Consider the following 21,293-nt stretch of genomic DNA (forward strand, 5'->3'; position numbering starts at 1 on the left):
TACGTATGTTGTCGGGGATATACTATCCAAAATGCAAATCTAAACCAATGTACTGCATTCATGTGATATTACCAAGTTAAATTATTGAATTATTTTTTTAAATCATGCTTCCTCATGAGAGGCTCAGTATTACAATTTTCTTCAAAATAGGAAATAAGAGCTAGCATGAGGATAAAAAGACATCCCTTGCCCAAAATGATGCTTTCTTGATATTTTTCATTTAAGGTTCCACTGTTTGCAGAAAACAATCTGTCATAAAAACATATAGTACGTGTCTCACTTCCTTTGTATTTGGGCTTGCTCAGTGATGGGTGAAAGTTGATGCCTGTCAGAGCCTCGCTCACAACCAACCCTCGATGAAGGCAACTGGATGAGGGCTCTGCTTAGTGAACGCGCTGACCCGTGAGGGTTTGTTGATGTTTAAAAGCATTGGGAATCCTGAGGGCACAGGATGGAAACTCTGCTCCGTTGGCACCTGTTGCCTACAGGAATCTGTCAGCCAAAACCTCAAGCCCTGGTCTGCTCAGGTGTGTAATGGAAGGCAAATGGCTCATTTCAAATGTGGATCAGTCAGGATTGGCAGCAATGGGGCGTAGTAGCTAAAGATGAGTACAGCAATACACAATCTACACTTCATAAAAGCTGGAAAGAGCTGGGTTACACTGTTTTAGTTCGAGACTAAACAGGGGTTTCTGATGCCAACGGACAAATGGGTACAACAGAGGGCCCTGGTGGGAATCAATATCCGTTGGAAAACCTGAGGAGCAAAGAGTCATGCATACACAAAACCTATGGATTTGATTCATATTCTTGGTGCTCACCTGGCTGACGTTTGCTGAATACTCTTAATTCTGCTGCTGTTTGTATATTTCTGTAATGTATGCTTCTTTCTTCACCATTTTCTTCTCACTCTTGTCAGGACCCCGTACTGTTCTGAAATGGCTGAAAGACGGCAAACTCATGGATGTTACCACAATAAAAATAAACATTGGACAAGATAACATGGACTGAAGGGGAAACAGCATGGACAATATTACACAGACAAAGTTAGCTTTTTATACATAAACCTGTACACTTCATATATTAGCTTAAACTGTCACATATTAGGAACTAATCTCTTACATGACCCAAACAAGATTTTGAAAAACACAAAACAGGGATTCTATCCTGAGAATCAAATTTCGATTAGCAAATCCCCAGAAATATCAGAGCATTGCAGCCAGGTCACACTAGGGACTCACGTATACCAATCACAAGTATTTCTCCTGCTGTCAAAGGTAAACATTAAAATCTGTAACTAACATAAATTCTAAAACAAGCTGGATCATCAATCTGAAATGACATCTTCACCAACAAATACATAACCCATCCTGTCACATGGAGACGTTATTACCCAGAGTAACATATCTGCCATGGAAATTCTTTCTCACTCGCAAATGGACATCTACACTAGCAAAAAAGATCTTCTTCTCATACTGAAATGCTGGGATAAATTCTCTTTAAAGAAACAGTATATTTGGCGAGGTCATAAATTATATTTAGCTGATGCTGAGAGCTTTGTTGCTCTTGGTCTGAGAACTCCAAGTCCCAGTCTGCATTGCCATGAGGAGGAGGTGCCAGGATTGCCTCTTCCCATCTCCGTTGCCCTATATAGCACTTGAGGTCATCCTGTGACGAAGGACGCTGAGAGCTTTTTTGCCCTTGGTCTGGGGACTACAAGCCCCAGTCTGCATTGCCAAGAGGAGGAGGAGCCAGGATTGCAGCTTTCCGCCACCGCTGCCGTAGCGCTATTTATTTTTGCAGATTTATATAGCTCAAACTCGACCCGAAGGTATTGGAGCACTTTACATGAGCACGAGTTATGTTACACAAGGACACATTCATTTTTGTTTTGTACGCATGGGGACATTGCCCAGAATCACAGGATGTGGAGCCGACCCGAGGCTCGAACCGGTGTTTCCCAGCTCCATAGTGCCTATATAGGCAACACTCCCCACCCTTTGCCAAGTTAGCATGCACAATGGAATAAATAAATACACAACACAATTTTGGCTGGGAAAAAGATTGCTGCAGGTTTATTCCATACAAAAGAATGCAAATGGTGGGTTATCTTATGGGCGATCCAAGGGTAGGCAGCGGTGACTGACCTACACTGCCCTGCCCGCCTTATGAGCCAAATTGCACTGTGGCCAACCCAATCAGTGCTACCAGTTTGCTGGGTTCCCCCTTGGATCCATTGGACCACTGGTCCACCATCTTACTCACACCCCTTTTTCGGACGGAGCATTGCAAGGCCAGTCCCCGGTTGTTCAGGCTTACATCCGCCCTAAGGACTAGCAGGGTGCCGACGATTTTCTTACACGGACCTGCCATAAAGACTCCTGGGATTTGGCACTGACACCCCTATTGTGCTCCTGAAGAGGTACCCTTCCGCCTCTGGATCGCCCTGTAACTCCGCCAAAGCTCTGGAAGTGGCCCCCGTTGCCTCCAGAGCCCCCCACCAAGCCTTTCAATTTCCTCACTTGCAACCTGCTATTTCCAGGGCCTCGCTAATGTCCAGTAAGAACAGATCCATGCACACCATTGACAGGTGCACCCCGTCCTCGTCAAAATACCCTTTGGTGTTGGCATGAATTAGCCCATGCCTGATGAAGCCAAAGCTTCTTTGGTCCGTGAACTTGCGCATGGCGCTGTTTACCCCTCTCAGGGGAAGGTTCAACTGCCTCACATGACCTGGTGCCTTGCCAGACCCTTCGCGGGACTATTTCCGACCACCATAACTCGCATTGCCCAATGTATTTGCTGATTACACCCATATCTGCCTTCATTGCCTGCAACTGTGCCTCTCTGCCCATAACCGTGAGATCTTTGCCTCCAAGGTGGATGACCAAGATGTTCGGGGGCCTCCCACCCACCAGTCTCTGCTGCAGTTTGTTGAGCAGGCTGTGCCATCTCCTGCCAGCGTACCCCAGCCAGGCAATCTGTGTCTGGGAGAACACGTGCTTCCAAGTCCTGTGTTTCCGCCCATTGTGCCAACCTGGCAACGCATGAATGGCTGATCACCCACACCTTGAACCCTGGCAAAATAAATGAAGGCAAATTTTCACACACTATTTAATGATGCTACATATTACACACAGCAAATCTAGTAACAAACCATAACACACTGCACGCAAAAACTGTACAATATACATTAACAACCCAATGATACTTCAGAGCATATACTATTGTTTGTACCTAGCCAACCCCTTAAAGCCTGTTGAAACCCTTCACGGGCGGATGTAGCGCTCATAACAATGTGACTCTCAATGTCCAACCTTTTTTATGCGCTCTGGCGAGAGGCCAACCTTGAAGGCCACGGTGGCCGCCCCAATTCTAAACGAATTACTAGAAAACTATAAATGGTGGGGGTTAGGAGACTTATTTGCTTCGAGTCCGTGCCTGCCCAGTGTGGGCAGCACCAAAGGTTCACGTCCGGGAGAGGAGGTCCCAAGACTAGAGGGATAGTGGTGTGCCTAAGTGGTACTAAGGTAGACGCCATTTTAGGTGGCCCACTGCGCAAGCCGCGGGCAGCCACAAAGTCGGCAGTCTAGCCGTGAGACCACATCCTCTCCCCAATATATATAGCGCCTGAGGTCATCGCATGGCGTGGGGCGCACGCCGGCCTGTCCTATCTCCATCAGCGGCAGGAGAAGACAGGTCCAGGTTCCACAATTTCTGTGCACTTGGGCATTGAAGATACTGCGGCTTTTACCCATTGAACTCCCTCATTTGTGGCATGAGAATGGGGAAATGGAAGGCGCAAATAAGCTGTGTAAGTGCAGCTGCTCAACCAAAACTCCCTAAATAGTCAAGACATGCAGCTGGGAACTGTGTAACAAATGAGATTGATCATTTAAACGTAGTGGTGGATACCATTTTAAAAAACAAAGACATGAACGGAGAGAAAGGCGCCAGAGGGGGTAAGGTTCCTGATTTATTCAAAATGAAGCATAGGGCTTGGAAAAATCCATGCTTATCTGATACCACTCATAATAAGACGGAACTTCCTATGCTGGTCTCACAAAATAATCCTGCCTCCACCTTTGACTATAGGGGGTATTCCCAAGTTCATATTAATGTTCATTGTTCTAATATGTATGCCCCCAAGCAGGAGACTTTCCCACTAGTTTCCCACTCGCAGACTGTCCCTGTACCTCCAGTACCTCTCCCACCCGTCCCTCTCACTCGAGACCCTTTGTTGCGGGACAAAACAATTGTTTAATTTCTGGCCTGAGGGATGTAGTTGTAAATCTGAAACCAAGATAATTGGGTGTTGTCAAGACTCTTAGTAATTTGTCAGGGGCTGTAGTGGCCTTGTCACATCAGTCTCATAATGAACAGAGTTTACCAGCTCGGCATGACCACAGGGGCAGATCATTTGCTGCCCCTGAAGCTCCTGCTTCCTCTCATCGACCCGTCCCTCTAAGTAACCATTGGAATCAACAAGGTAGCTTGGGTGAATTTTCTGTACATAGAGCTGTCTCATTTACATCTGCTCTCTGCATGCTAGAGAATGTTCAAGCTTCGCCCATACATTCTACTTTGCCAGGATTGTGTGGTGCAGTCAATGGGATATGTAGTGACCATCTTTCAAGCCAGCCGGATTAGTCTCAACTAGGAGAATACAGAGGAGCTTTCTCGCTGGAACAGGCCACACAGTCTTCATGGTAAAAGTCCCAAAGCTACAGCCTGGCTCCATTGAAGGTGATGACTCATTGAAAAATAAGGACTTATACTGGATTAGACATGTTAGACAATGCCACTCAATTGTCTATTCAGATATAATGTATGCGAAACACCCCACAGTTCCTTTTGGATCCTGGGACTCAGTTGAACTACACTTTATTTTTTATTAAACCATTTTATTGGGCTTTTAACATTCCAGAAGCAGTACACATTGTTATCAATCATAGGTTCAGGCAAAACATCAAGGGCATATTAATGGTAGTGAAGCATTGTTACAGGCAATAGTCATAAAAACAGGCAATGCTGGAGATCAAAGTGATGCCTTAGAGGAGCTAGTCCCTCCTGAGGGGTGGGGGTTGGGGGGTTCCTCCTATGTATGTACCCAAGAAGAGAAAATGGGGAGAGACAACCAGCTACTAACTTGGGGTACAAAACAGAGGCATGTGGCAAGGAAGGAGGGGGGGGTTTCTTGTTGATGGTTACTAGGCGGCTGAGGACCTAGGTGAGTGGTGGTGGAGAGTGGCCTTGTTGGGGGTTACCAATGCCCAATGTACATGTGTGCAGTGTAGGGGACTTCGGGAGGATAGGCCTGCCTTGGACCCTGAGAGGGGTGTTCAGCGAGATGTTCTGGGTGAATCCTGCTGTTGCGGGGATGCTGAGTCTTTATTAGTTGCTTGTCGGTAGCTCAGGAGTAGCATAGCCCATTCAGTGAAGATGGGGTCAATGCACTTCCCACACCTCTTGGCAACAGGGGCAGGACAACTGTGACTCTGGGTGGTAGCGCTGAAGTTGTGCCAGCGTCAGGTAGGCTCGGCGTAGGATCAAAAACTGTATGTTTTTGAAACTGGAGTTTCGGAATACTTACTTTGGAAATTCTAGTGCACGCTCCCACTCTTTATCATGTAGTGACCTCTCAAAAGCCTCTTCCCATTTGTGTCTCGGTTGGGTAAGTGAAGCAGATGCTAGCTCCCGGATGGCCTTGTATATCCATGTAATCAGATACTGCCAGGCCCATGGACAGTACTGTGTGGAGCACTGGGTGAGTCGTGCAATTGCTCCGAGAGACAGATCCAGAGAGGATGGCAGTCCAATATAATTTTCTGGTGGAGAAGAAACTGCCTGGGGGGGGGGCTGCTCTCTTTTGGCAGTGGATCTAAAGGGAGCAGCTGGCCTTCAGCAACAAAGGGGGTCCATTTCGAGAATTGAGAGGTCTGTCCAGGCCTGCAGGACACGGGCAGTGTAGTAGCCCCTGCCCTGGGGTAGTCCCGCCAGCGGCAACAGTGGGGTGTAGAGGGGGATCCCTCGGGACAGGTGATGGACCCGGCACATACAGGACCTTGCCACGTCTACCTGGATATTATGGGTCGAGGTAGGCCAGGCTCCCGGCAGGAGCAGATGTCAGATTGCCGGTAACAATAAGGCCCAGCATCAGAACAGGCCTCTCCCAGATATCGCCCCGCCGTCCAGCGAAATAGCCACTGGAGCTGTGCTGCAAGGAAATATGCTTCAAATGACGGGGTCCCCAGACTTCCATCAGCTGTAGCTTAGCTAGGGCGACTCGCCGATGACCACTTTCCCAGATAAGGGAGCAGGGTATCCAGTTCCTGAAAAAAGGGGCAGGGGGAATGTACAGAATGTTCGCATAGTGATAGAGGAGACGAGGTAAAAAGACCATCTTCGCCAAAGCGATTTTCCCTAAGGGGGGCCATTTGGAGGGTCCTCCAAAAACCAACTAGTGAGCGTATGCCCGCCGTACTCTGTGGTGATTGCCCTCATAGAGATCACGCGGAGTGTGGTAGAGTCGGACACCCAGATATCGAGTTGCTTGCTCGCACCAGGCGAGGCAGGTATCACTGATATGCACCACCCACGGGGGAAGGTTGGGGCTAAGAGGACAGACAGAGGATTTGACCCAATTGACTCTCAACCCGGCCGTGTCTGCGAAGTCTGCAAGCGTGACCTAGAGGGGCTTGAGGTCCATCGAGATGTCCCGTATGTAGAGTAGCAGGTCATCAGTGTACGGGGACACACTGTGGGTATCGCCCTCCAAAAGATTGCCCCAATCTTTTCCCTCCCCCTGGAGACGGACAGCCAGGGGCTCCATTACCAGGGCAAAGAGTAGGGGGGAGAGGGACGTGCCCCGCGACACAGGGAAGGGTGCCAAGATGTAGCGGCCCAGACGGTCCTGAGATGCAGGATTCGAGTACAGTAGCTTCGTATAGGCCAAGAGCGTGGGTCTCACTCCCATGTGCTGAAGCACAGCGAATAGATAGGGCCAGGATAAGGTATCAAACGCCTTCTCCAGGACCAGGCAAACGGCACGAGGGAAAAGGCCCCTCACCCCATCCTGGACGTGGAAAGGACGACAAATATTCTGGAAGGTGCTCCTGCCTGGGACAAACCCTAACTGGTCTGGGCGCATGAGTGCTGGGAGGATTTGGGCATATCGGTCTGCCAAGTTCTTACCAATAATTTTGTAATCTGCAGATAAAAGGCCATTTAGCCTATAGGAGGCCAGCAAGGTTGGGTACCTATCTGGCTTTAGAAACGAGACCAAAAGAGATTCCCGAAGTGAACGAGAGAGCTCACTGTCTTTCAATGCCGCCTTGTATATGTCTGCCAATCGGGGGGCCAGAAGAGCGAAAAAAGGTACTGTAATCTAGTGGCAGGCCATCTAGGCCCGGGGCTTTATGGTGGGCCACGGAGGAGATCACCTTTTACACATCAGCTGGTGTGATCTCCGCATCGAGGGAGGTCCTCTTGAGTGGAGTAATCCAGGACAGGGTAAGGGCGGCGAGGAACTGACATATTGGTTCCGCACAATCATACGCCAGAGCCCTGTATACCCGGGAATAATGTCATAAAATGTCTGTAGGATTTCAGTTTGGGAGTGGACCGGAATGCCAGAAGGGGTGACTATCTCTGTGATGGGATGAGTGTCGGAGTCTTGGTGAATAAGCCAGGCCAAAAGCGCTCCCGGTCTGTCCTCCTCTTGATGCACACTGGCAGCGTGCACCTTAAAGTTGTACCGCCCAAGTTCTGCCACCACTGCTGCGTAAGCAGTTTTTGCCTCAGCAAGATGAGCCGTAGATGCCAAGTTGGCATCCGCAGCCTTGCTGAGGGCCGCTAGCTTATGCTCCACTGCTTGCAGGCCTTTGTCCAGTGTTGTGCGTACTCCCACTGTCTGTTGCATACATGCCCCCTGGTGACAACTCTAAAGGCATCCTGCCAGATGTTATTTTTTATTTAATTAAATTTTTTATGTCCTCATTCGCCATCAGATAATTCAGAGCTATTAAATTTACTCCTGTGGCCCCCTCTCAAATAGCTCCAACTGGAGAGCTCTGTATCTCGATGGAAATGCTTTACACAGAGCCTGTCTACATGCTTGTTCTGTATAATCCTGGGCGCCCTACAGAACCAGAGAGATGAAGTAAAAGAGTGTAAAGGCTTAATCATTGGACTGATTTCCCTATTGATCAAGAGTGCCCAACCATTCCTCACATGGACCCCAAAAATGTTTTCGACTATCCTTATTATTTTTATATTTTCCAATTTAACTCTGTCCATCTTCATTGTATATTTGATGGAAATCACCCAGTCTAAAAAAGTTGGGGAAATATCTTTTATCCACTTTTTGCAAATTTCTCTTCTTGCAAGCAAAATCAAATATAAACATAACTTATTTTCCCACCTGGAAAATGACTTACAATCTGGAAACAAGCCAAAGAAAACTAAAGCTGTGTTTACCTGGATGCTTAGGCTAAAAATATCTTCCATACCTTTATTTACCTCTGCCCAGAAATGCCGAAGCTTTGAACAGGTTAAAAACATATGGACATCATCCACATTAACCAGGAGACACTTTGGGCACTTGACCTTTCGAGAATTTCGCGAGCTTAAGGGGAGACCAATACACCCTGTGAACACAAAAGATATGATTCCTTCTTAAATTTGCAGGTTGTACTGTAGTGTACAAGATGTCATGAGATACTTGCCATAAATCTTCAAGATGACTGCCGAGCAAACTCTCTCCCCACAGCTTCTTTGGTAATTTAAACTCTCCTTCCTCGAGGTCCAGCATTAACCAATAGAAAATCGCTACCTCTTTCTTTTTTGCAATTTTTCTCCAAAGTGCCTTTTCCAGTTCATTGAACAAGCCCACCTCAGTCCCGATGGTTTGATACCAACTTTTTATTTGCCAGTACTTAAATTTGGAAAGCCGGTACATTAAAGTTGTACCGCCCAAGTTCTGCTAACACTGCTGCGTAAGCAGTTTTTGCCTAAGCGAGATGAGCCGTAGATGCCAAGTTGGCATCCGCAGCGTTGCTGAGGGCCGCTAGCTTATGCACCGCTGCTTGCAGGCCTTTATCCACTGTTGTGCGGACTCCCACTATCTGTTGCATACATGCCCCCCTGGTGACAACTTTAAAGGCATCCTGGCAGATGTTATTTTCTTGTTCATGGCGAAATACTGGATCCTCGAGGCAGAGGCAGTCGTGCTGTAACCACCAAGTTGGAGCAGGAGGTAGAGGGGGCCGTCATCTAAGGGTTATGAGGGGCGTGTCATGATCTGATAGAACACGCCCCAGGTAGTCTGTGTGCTGGAACAGGGGGGTGATTGCTTGTAAGCACAGGAAGCGATCAAGGCACCCGCAGAGGTCGTGGGATGTCGGCATCTCCAGACATCTGCAAGCGACCAGTGATGCACCCAGGCCCGAAAGCACTCTGCCTGTGTGCAAGATGGGGAGTGGGGAAGGGGAGGGTGGAGTCTGTCCAGGGAAAAGTCGAGCACACAATTGTAATCCCCTCCCAGTATCCATTGTGACACTGTAAACTGGGCCAAGATGCCTGAGAGGGGGGTCCCAAAATGTACCCTGCTCAGTGCTAGGTGCATAGATACTACCTATGAGTACTGATTGGCCTTTAGAAGTGCATACTGCCCCTCTGTGTCAACCACGCTGAGGGTTTTCTGAAAGGGGACCCCAGGCCAAAGCCATATCAGTGCCCCCCACGCAAATGCTGAGTAAGTGGTGGCACAGAAGGTGCCTCGCCAATGGCGGGCGGAGCTTGCCGGAACCGAACATGGCCGCGCGCTGGGCGAGCTCCACGTGCCATCTCTACAATCCTTCACTTATCCTGCGTCCATGCCTGATTAGTAACCCCTGTATCACGACGGGGGACGGCTGGTGGCAGTGACAACGACTGGGGTGAATATCCTTGAGATCGGGGCACTCTGGATGCCATGACTTGCTGAGGCCTACAACCGCGCTCTACACGCTGTTTCAACTCCACATTCACCCATCTGGGAGCTGCTGGGTCTGGGCCGTGCTGTGCCCCGGACCACGCCGCGGCGCCCAGTGGATCTACCGCCGGCGGATCTGCCTTTGCCCCGGGGGGCCTGTGTTGGGACGGGCCCTTACACAGAAGAGCTTCTGCCCCGGAGCGGGGCCTGGTGTGCCCTGTGGTGCGGAGCGACGAGTTGGCCATCTTCGACTGAGCTGCTGGCCCGATCTGAAGATGAGTGCGGCGCTGCGGTGCCGCGAGGCCTTGCCTGAAGGAGTGCTGAGCGGGCTGTGCTGCTAGCCGAGGTGCGTGTGGAGACCACCGAGCGCAGCAGAGGCTCTGAGGTGAGGTGCGGTGGCGGCTCTGGGTGACGCGCGGCGGGGCTAGCTCTGCTGCTGCTGCCCTTGGTGGCCCTGCGGCCGGTCCTCGTTGCCTGCCGTGCACTGGACTCTGCAGTGTGGTGACGGACCGAGGTAGGGCCTGCTGCGATGAATACACCGGCGATTGGAGGGGGTGCCCAGTGGACTGTCCCTGTGGTACATCGCCCGAACTGGCGGCCGTTCGGTGGTGGGTGGACTCCTGACAAGCACACGGGTGGCGCAGCTTCATTCCTGGACACCCACTTGCCGTACCTAAAGAGATTGGAGCGGAGGGGCCCCAGGTGGCATGCGGGAGTCTACATCACCAAGAAGAAGAGCCGTACTCCCACTCCTAGTGCCTGCAATCTTTCTTCGCCGACGCTGGTAGAGAGGGGGACAGAGGTCTAACAGCGCTCACTCCCACACGAGACAGCTGGGACCATATTGCCCCTACGTCTGCCTGTTACTAGGGGCAGCTGAAATCAACTGGGGCGGTTGAGACGCAGTCCGGGTCTACCTGAGGGTCCACACACAGGATTTACTGTAGAGTCCACTACGGCCTCCACACATAGGACAACCCTACAAGGTTACCTGTGCCTTCACTATTCAGCAGAACGCTCCTCCCGCTCATTCTGCCTGTTCTGGCTCTCCTTTCTGCAGCGCGTCATCATCATTCGCTGGGGCGCAGAGTCGCCGGCCTCGTTGGACCTGCCAGGCGAAGCACTTCCCCCATCGTCTCAGGTGTGTGACCCCCGATCTGCACCCTGTCACCTTTGCCTACTGCCAGCCCTGGCGTCTCCTGAGCCTTTACATTAAAGCCCGATAATCTGTACTCCCCACCGTTTTAGTGGCACATAATTAGTGCTGAGGTGAAGGTTGACTTACACCTAATCTTGGTTGCTCGGGGTGCAGTGCGGCTGATCTTCGAGGGCACAGTACATGCTGACCCCACGACATACTATGGGCAGGGTAGACAAGACGCAGACGAAGCTCCAGTTCGAGCAACACAAGTCGAGGACTAAAGACATAGAGGATGCCCCCACCACCGACGACCGGGAGGAGTTGTCAGAGGAGACAGCGGGCGATCTAAAACAGATCCTTGTGGCAATGCAGAACAATCTACAGAAAAGTCTCTCCACCATCGATGGTAAGATCGACACTCTTGCATACCGGATGGATAGGATGTCCGAACGCCTCGACAAACATGGCGAACAAATTGATATGACTGAAAGGAGAGTCACCGACGTCGAGGAGGCGCAGACGGAGTTCAGCACCACAAAAAAACAGCTCGCTAAGATGATAGCTGCCCTGCAGGAAAAGGCGGAGGATTTAGAGGCGAGGTCGAGGAGGAGTAATTTACGTATATCACAGGACTACCGGAATCGATGCCTACTGGCAATATGGAGGTGTTCACTAAAAAATTGCTGATCACACTCCTGGGTCGTGAGATATTCTCTGATGTTTCTTGTCCCCAGACCTCCCCCCGGGGCACTGCCACGACCAGTTATTGCTAAGCTCCTAAACTACAGGGACAGGGACGCTGCCCTGAAGCAAGCTAGAACAAAAGGTGCCCTCTATTTCGAAGGCTCCGCGATCTCCCTGTTCCTGGACTTCACGTTGAAAGTGCAGGAAGCCAGGCGTCAATTTGCTCCTCTAAAACGGTCAACTGCGTGACCAAAACATCGAGTACGCAATGCACTATCCTGCTAGACTGAGAGTCACCTTAAATGGCCAATCCAGAATTTTCCTAGATCTCAAATCACTCCAGAAGGCACTGAAAGACCTACCCAAAACAGCTGGATGCAGTCAGGACTCTGAGGGGCTGGGCGAGGCGACCGGTGGTGCTGCAGGGGACGAGGATTGAAGTGTCTTCCGCCATCCTCCGCTGGATTGGGAGTCAGTGCGAGGCTTGGATTGACTCTGCTCTCTCTTCTCCCCCCCTCGTTTGACCATGTGGATCCGGTACTTTATGCCTGAATTCCTGTGCCTGCTCTATGTTAATCATGTCTCCAGTTTACCGCAAGTATTGCTTAGCCTCTCTTGTTCTCATGCGTGACTGGGAATGGTTGGGTCTTGTGGTTCCCTTGCACTAAAGTTATCTTTACACCTTGAATGTGTGAGCGGGGGGTTGACATGCTGTCCCAACCGAATGACCTGCTTTGTTAGTTATCAGCATGGATGCTATGGAATTGCTTTTGATGGCAAAATTAGGACTGTTATCTTGCATTTTGCTTTTGATTCCTTTTTCCTTTGATTTGTGCGGTAGAAGGTAACATCCACCCCTGTGTGTTACTCACTGAACTATTCTAATCGACGTATAGGTTTTGTTGGGAAGGGTGGTGGGTGCGTGGGTATGGTCATTGCTCAGTTGAGGTTTGCATGGCGTGAGTGGGGGAAGGGTAATGTCGAGAATTGTTGGTATTTCTGTTGTTCTTTTGACAAGCGCTGTTTGTCTTCTGTTCGTTTTCTTTTGGACACAGTATACACATGGTACCTTTGTAATGCAGTAAGAGTGTTTCTGCTTACAAGTGCGATTCGATGGTCTTCTTGCACTACACGTGGCACGAGGGCCTACGCTGTCACAAGTTTACATGTGATTTCTAAGATGATGGTTTGAAACTATTAACTTGGAACATTAGGGGTCTCAATGACTTTCGGAAAACCAGGAAGCTTGTCGCATATCTCAACAGACGTCGCGCTTTTGCAAGAGACCCATCTGTCCACTGACTCACAGATGCTCACTCACCGGCGTCTTCACAGCGCCTTTCACGCTTCTGGTTTTTCCACTCACACCCGCGGGGTCCTGACATGGGTCAATACTAAAGGTGACGTATCCCTGGAAGCTCTAGTAACCGACAGAGAGGGGCGGTTTGTTATTTCTAAAGTCAAAGGTAGGGGGTTGGAGTTCATAGCTATCAATGTGTACAGCCCAAATTTGATAATCCGCAATTCTTCAGAGACTTGCTGGTCCACCTGCGGCGCTGGGCATCCCTTCCACTGGTTTGGGATGGGGACTTTAAATGTGTTCTCAATCCGGCGCTGGACCGGTCTGGGGGCCGGTGCTGCGACAGTCAAGTGCAGCTAGAGCCGTCGAAGATTTTCTGGCAGAGCTCAATATGCTTGATGTCTGGTGCTCCAGAAATAGAGGACCAGGGAGATTTACACACTACTCTGCCCCACATAATATATATACTAGGATAGATTACTGGTTCATCTTTAGTCTCTTAATCGCAGCCATCCGCAGCTGCGAACTCCACCCACGCTCATACTCGGATCACTCCCCAGTTCAATTATGGCTTGAGACGACGTCGAAACAACCAGCTCCCTTTACCTGGCATTTCCCGCCTTACGCCTTGCTTGACACCATGTTCAAGGCAGAATTAGCAGAATCCATTGAGGCTTTCTTCGTCACTAAGGCTCAGTTTCGCTATTCTCTTCGACATGAAAAGCTTTCAAGGTGTACATACGGAGCATTGCTATGTCTAAGCACTCAGGAGTACTCCGGTCTATCAGGGATCAACTGAGAGCCCTGGAAAAGAAACTTGCTACCCTTGAGCGAGAGGTTCAGCTGAGCGGGCGACAGCAGAATTAAAAGTCACATTAGCAGAGTACCATGAAACTGCAGACAGAGAGGTCAAATTCCTTGGCAAATACGCGGTTGCCAAGACGTACGGAGAAGGGGAACACCCGGGCACCACTCTCACGGCAATCCTGAAGGGTAAGCGGAAGACCACTGGAATTACAGAAATCAGTACTGGCCCAGGCGAACTCATACACGATCCCGAGGCCATCGCTAATAGGTTTAGGGATTATTATTCTGAGCTATCCCAGTCCTGCCCATCGGGTGGAGGTGACGGAATGAATACTAGACTATCTGGAATATATCAAGCTCCCTTGGCTGGAAGACGGACATAGAGAATACTTGATGAGACCTATCAAGGCCTGGGAAGTCCATGAAGCGACTAAATCTATGAGAGCAGGGAGTGCTCCCGGGCAGGATGGCCTCACTGTGGCCTTTTATAAGGAGTTTAGGGATCTCCTGGTCCCTCACCAGATATCCTTATTTGAGGGGATGGGAGAGAGTGGGCTGATGCCACCATTGATGCGAGAGGATTTGCTAGTTAACCTTCCAAAACCAGGCAAGCCCCCGGAGGAGTGCTCATTGTATAGACCGCTCTGTTTATTGAATGTGGACACTAAGCTTTTTGCTAAAGTACTTGCCAATCGCTTGGCTCCTTTAGTTCCAACTCTGGTCAGCTCAGAACCAGCTGGCTTTGTCCCGGGTCGCACACTCACCCTCAATCTGCGCCCAGTCTTTGGGGGCTATCCAGCATACTAAATTTGAAGTCAAAGCAGCCGCGATATTCTTAGATGCCGAGAAGGCTTTTGATTCGTTCGAGTGGGATTTCATGATGTTAGTTCTGAGACGAATTGGGGTGGGTGATCTTTTTTCCAACTTAGTGTCCGTCCTGTACAACTCCCCTACTGCAAGAGTCAGGATGGGTAATTTAGTCACACCCCCCTTTAGCATCTCCAGGGGCACCGTCAGGGGAGTCCGCTGTCGCCGCTACTTTATGCGATTTTTGCTGAGCCCTTGGCGTGTGCTTTACAGGAGTATCACAGCCATCGCGGGCTTCTTTTTCCTGGGTACAATTTAATCATCTCTACTTATGCAGATGACACCCTACTATACGTCAGGGACCCCGAGTCCAACCTCTCCCCAGTTTTGAGGGAGGTGTTGCATGATGGCATGAGTTCTCTGGCCTCCGTATTAATTGGGTAAAATCCGTTGTCTTCCCTCTCACGCCGGCTCTGGATCCCATTTAGTTCGATTTCCCGTTACAGTGGACCACTCACTCCGTGCGCTACCTAGGTATTCAGGTTCACACAGACTCTAATGTGGTGTTCAATGATAATTCTGGTAGGGCAGTGGCCAGACTTGAGGATGACGTCAGTAGATGGATACGCTTGCCTTTATCCCTCATGGGCCGAGTCTCTTTGATGAAAATGGTAGTCCTGCCTCGGTGTCTCTTCCTGTTCTGCAATATACCTATGATACTTCCCTCCCCCTTTTTTAAGCGCATGAAGTCACTACTGATTCAATTTACCTGGGCCAGTAAACAACCACGGGTGCGGTGGGAGATCTTAACGCTTCCTTACTCTATGGGAGGTCTAGGTGCCCCGGATTTAGAACTTTACTACTATGCAGTTCAATGTATGCCTGCCTTTTATTGGCTGCATCAGCAAGCTCCCCCGCCTCATTAACATATAGAAAGGGTTGCGGCCGTGCCCGCTTCACTGACTTTGTTCCTGTTTAGCCCCCCTCACAGGCGCTCAGGTGTGTTGGATTCCATTAACACTACTACGCATGCATTGTCCAATATCTTGAAGAAGCAAGCTGCGTCCATATTAAATTCACCTTTAGCTCCTACTGAGCTGTGTGCTTGGCTGCCGGTCCTCATAGAGCCGTAGGTCCAACGCACACTTACAGCACTCAACATTGCTCGTATTGGTGACTTCTTTGAGGATGGTGCTGGGCGGGAGTGGGAGGACATCGTCTCGGGTGGGCGAGAGGTTACCTCACTGACGATTTATCACTTTTACAGGGTGTGCCACGCTCTCCGCAGTATATTGGGTGATGAGCTGTCTGAACCTCCAGAAGTTGCGCCTTTTACGCTTTTGCTAAGAGTAGAATCTCCCTGTAAGGTGGTTTCAAATATTTATTCTCTTATTTAGGATTATCGGAGGCACCACTTCCCTAAAGCCAGACTTGACTGGCAGGCTGATTTAGATAGAGCTCTAGATGATGCCATATGGCGCTACTGCTGCAAGGCCACGGGGTGGGTCTCCCTGAGTGGCCGGGACCATCTCAGACATTTTAAATCTATAAATAGAGTATATTACACACCGCTCCGGCTCCATAAACATGGGCTTCGTGATTCTGCGAGGTGTGAGAGGTGAAGCCTTGACCCTGCAGGATTCTTTCACATAGCTTGGTTGTGCCCGGAGGTAGCCGATTACTGGTTGGTCATCTTCCGGAAACTTAGTGAATTATGGGTGAGAGCCTGGACCTGGATCCCCTGCTGGCACTGCTTGGTTATTCCAAACACATTCGCAAAAACATTAGGCGTTTAGTCAACATGGGCTACTGTTAACCAAGCGGGTGGTGGCGTTGCACAGGGCCAGAGGCCCACCCCCCCACCGTTGTGCAATGGACCCGAGATATGTTATATTGCAATACTCAAACTGAATTATATAGTGAACTGCTCCCTCCCCTGAACTGCCCTAAGAATTTCTGGAGTCTATATCAAGAATATCTTGCTAATAAGACATAATTGGTTTTCACATATCTCCTTCCTCTCTCTTCCTGAATGGGCCTGGTGGACGGGCAGTGGCGACGCAATGTTGATTTTCCTGGTTGGAATTGTTTCTGTGATGTGGCTTGGGATATGGCATCATAGACCAGTTTTCGTGGTGCCCTCTGAGGACCTGTTTATATGCATTGTTTCCCTACGATGTTTCAATGTATATTAATGACAAATGTAATTGTTTTCCGGTATTGGTCATTACCTCTTACTGTATAGTCCTTCGATATTGTGCATTCCACGTAGAAGGTCTCTGGATCAAGCATGTATGTATACTGTTATTGTTTTGCTTTTATGTTTTCCTTTTTTCAGTCAAAATTGATATTATTTGTAGTGTTTTATTTGATTACAAAATTAATAAAGAAATTAATAAAATGTAAAAAAAGTGCCTCGCCAAAAATTGCGCAGACGTTCAAGTTCTTCAGCTATAAGATGTGTTTTTTGTAATAGGGCTATATGTGTCTGCTGACGCTTTTTGTACGAGTAGACCACGTAGGGTTTGCGGGCAGTGTGCATGCCTCGTATATTCAGAGTGAGGAGACGTGTCAGCTGTAGGGATCATGATGAGACGAAAGCAGTGCAATGAGGGAGGGAGCGGAAAATGAAGTTGCTTCCCTTTCACAAGGAGCATCAACACACAAAGTAGTTTCATTCAGTGTCATGAAGTACCATGGCAATGTGTGCTTAATTGAGATCAAAACAACATTTTTGCCTACCGCCTTTGTTTTGGTTTGAATTGAAGAGGGCCTGGCAGTTTCCCGAACAATAAAGTATTGCAAAAACCATGACAAAACAAAACAAGAATTGCTGAAAGGCTGGCGGCCAACGCCAGACCTATTGACTTTGCCAATATTTGTTTAGGACTGGTATTAGCCAAAACCTTTTGACTTTACTAAAAATATGTTTCACATACTTACTTATAGTCGCTTTCTGCCACCCATCTCTGCACCCACTGGTCTGTTATTGTGTCATTCACATTTTTCTTCTGCCCATTACCACACACAGCATGGGAAAATGGGTCAGCCTACTTCAGCCATTGACTTACTTCATTATGAGTGATGGTATTCTGACCTTTCACAAGAAGCACATCACACACTGTCACATAGCCCTTGGGGAAATTGTGGGCTTCACTAAGTTAGCATGAGCTCTGCAGACATTACACGGCTTTGCACAAGTTACTTAATAGCTTTATTTTGGAGAAGGCTCTGTTCGCACTTTTCACATGAAAACTGTCTGCTGTGTGCCTTTTCTGCCTGTTCCTGGTATTTGGTCTGAACGTCGTGAGTAAGGTCGATAAACAATGCCCCTTGTGTTTTTTGTTCTGGTCAGGCCTTAGCACCTAGACACAACATACCGATACAGCTGTTATTTGGGGCAAGGTACTTTGGTCTTATGCAAATACATGAATAGGTAGCACACAATTGGAGAGGGACCTTTCCAGGGAGAAGAGCGAGACAGCACCTATGGTGTAGATCTACTCTCTATAGGCTAAGGTATGGGTTCTGCTGACAAAGCCCATAGATCTTCTAATGTAAATAACACTTATTCTTAGCAAGGGGAGGGAGGTTAGGCTCTTTTGCCTTTTCACCTTTGCTTTTCATGATGACATCTCCTCTCATGATAGATGGACTAGCTGCTATGCTGACTGTATTTGTACTATGCATTTTCCTGCTTATTGTGGCACGTATACTGCATATTAGAGCACATTAGTTTAAAATAAATATTTTTAACTGTTTTGTGTCTCTGTCAGATCTTATTGTGGACAAGCACAAGAGTGTGAGTGAAAGGGTGTGTCTTGTGCGGCACACCCAAAGAATGAGGCTGCCTCCCTGCAAAATCTCAGAGAAAGAACTCATTGTGTGGCACAGAGGCTCGTGCTACACTCAGACAAGGCTGCCTCAGTGCCATGCAGTGCAATGAAAAGGGGACACTGAGGGCTCTCTTCACAAACAACCATGGAAGTACAGAGGCAGCAAGGGGTCTCAACTTACGACCTAGTCAGACAAGTAAAAGCACTTAAAACAGCTTTGATTGAGGACATTGCCGTATTGCTCAAACTGCGTAATAGACGCTTGCAGCGTAACACTTCTTTTTGTGCTGCTCAACCCATCTTCCCTACATATGCTCACACACCTGTCCAGCCAGCTCTACCTCCCCTAGCTTGTTTTTGCAATTGTGACATAAATCATAAACCCCTTCTCGAAATCCTCATAAACAATAAAAGACTCCACAACCCTTGAACACCTAGGACCTCATTTACAAAAAATTGGCGCAGGGCAGCGATGCAGTTCTTTTTGCTGCGCCGCGCCAATTTGAAAGGGTGGGAATGCACTGTATTTATAAGATACAGTGCATTCCTGTTGTTTCAACCAGCGCAGGCACACAATTTGGTGCCTAACGCCAAGGCAGGCACCATTGCACCATTGTGCAAGGGTGTCTGCGTTGTTGGCAGGATTGTTTTTATGAAGAAAAACAATTCAGAGAGGCGTTTTACTCCTATGTGTGCTGTAGAATGCAGCACATATGAAAAGAGATAAAACAAGGAGAAATAAAAACATTTTCCTCATTATGCCTGCTCTGGGGAGGCACAATGTTTAGGCGCTGCCCCAGGTTTACATGATTTTGTAAATCTGAGGCAGCGTCAAAATTCATGGGTGTTACGTGTGGGAACACCCACCGCAACACTCATGGAACGCCTCCTTGGCGCAGAGTAGGACAACACAGAGCTTTATGCTGCCTCGCCTTACTCCACATCTATGAGGCCATGCAAAGCCAAGCGGGTTGGCTTTGCGTCAACTCATAGATATAATTGAGTTGCCTGCGTCACTAGAGCGTCAAAAAAAGCGACGCTCTTGTTCCGCAGGCCTCTTGTAAATAAGCCCCTAAGTAGCATGAACACCAATCTTTTGAACATAATCTTGTGTTGTAAGGTTCAACAGGACCTGAGCTCAAAGTTGCCATTTTAGTCACAAGTTTCAACTTGACATCTTTTTTAAACTGTGACTTTCGACATGCTTTGCACGTACATGATCGCATACTTAGAAATGGTTCTGGAGGCAGCATATTTCTAAGTAGGTAAATTATCAAGTGGCCAAGTACACGCCGTTCAGGGCTAGGAACATTGAGCATGTGCTAGAAATCGGATTTCATATTTGACCGAGGTGTGCACCCAGACCAGGCAGGAACCACCACTCTAGTCAGGGTAAGCTGAATACACACTAAAAGATAACCTGTGCTCACTGTTTGGTAGCTTGGCAAAGAGCGGTCAGGCTTCTCTAAAGAGGCAATGTGTAAAGTATTTGTGCAACACTCACATACACAGTAACACAATGAAGACACCACTAAAAGACTCCACACAGGTTTAGAACAAGAGATTGTTATATTCTGAACAAAACAAGAAATAAACAACAAAAATCCAATGCATAGAAGCTGAGATATTGAATTTTAAAGGAATAAATGTTGTGATGCACTTAGAAGCAAGTAGTGCTAAAAAGGTTACTTTAGGTCGCGCTGGACTGGGTCAAAGTTTGGGCAGACAGCAATGGAGCATCGGCTGGCTACAGGATCCATGCAGGCCCCTGTAAACAAAGTACCTTTCCGGGAGCAAAGCATTGGTTTTGAGGTAATGCGCCGATTTTACTCCTGCAACCGGCCTGATGCGCCTGTTCTGCTACACACAGAGAGGAAATGCGTTGAAAATTGTGTTGCAAGTATCTGGGCACTTCCAGTGAGCCAGGCACTGGAGCAAGGTTAGAGACTTTGATATCCCTGAGTCTCAAGCAACAGGAGGCAAGCCAACTAACCCCTGGAGATCACTTGGAGTGAAGGCAGAGTCCAGCGCTCCTTCAGCAGAGTGAGAGTAGCAGGGCGACAAACAGAAAAGCAGGCCTTCCACATCAGCAGTCCAGTTGATTCTTTTAAGCAGCACAGTAGTTCTTCTGGCAGAGCTTAGTTACAAGTCCAGTAGTGTTTGATTTTAGGGGGTCACAGACCTCGTACTTATACCTGTCAAGACCCACAGAACAGCGCACCGCCGGCCAGGACTTACTGAGGGCCGTGTACGTTTCACAGACAGACTACACATCCCGACGGGCGTTGCGAGAGACGCAGCACGTGACTCGCGTCACGCCCGTCGAGAACGTAAGAGGGGAAAGGTCGAATCCATCGGAGCCGATAATTCTTGTATCCAGAAGCGACCAGGAAGCACGGTGTATCGGTGACTGGAAACGGAGCCAGCACGAGCGAGAGAGTAGGAAGCGGTACGCCGGAGTCCCCGGAGTCATAACTACCGAGGTAGCCGTGTTTGTGGCCGACTTCTTCTTTCGGCTCTGCCGCGAGCTAAACAGAGAGACGAAGTCTCAGTAAACCTTATCCGTTGAAGGGAAGCTCCCGGAACATTTGCATTTGAATCGCCCCTCTGTTGGAGAGACCGGCGGGTCTCATGCAGAGGAACAGTGACAAAATCTTGGCCAAAGTCCACGTACAGTAAACGCATGCAAACAAACAAGTCAGTTTGTGGCGTATGAGAGAACCGAAGGAACTATAATCCTATGGG

Source organism: Triturus cristatus, chromosome 9, assembly GCF_964204655.1.
Source record: "Triturus cristatus chromosome 9, aTriCri1.1, whole genome shotgun sequence".
NCBI lineage: Eukaryota > Metazoa > Chordata > Amphibia > Caudata > Salamandridae > Triturus > Triturus cristatus.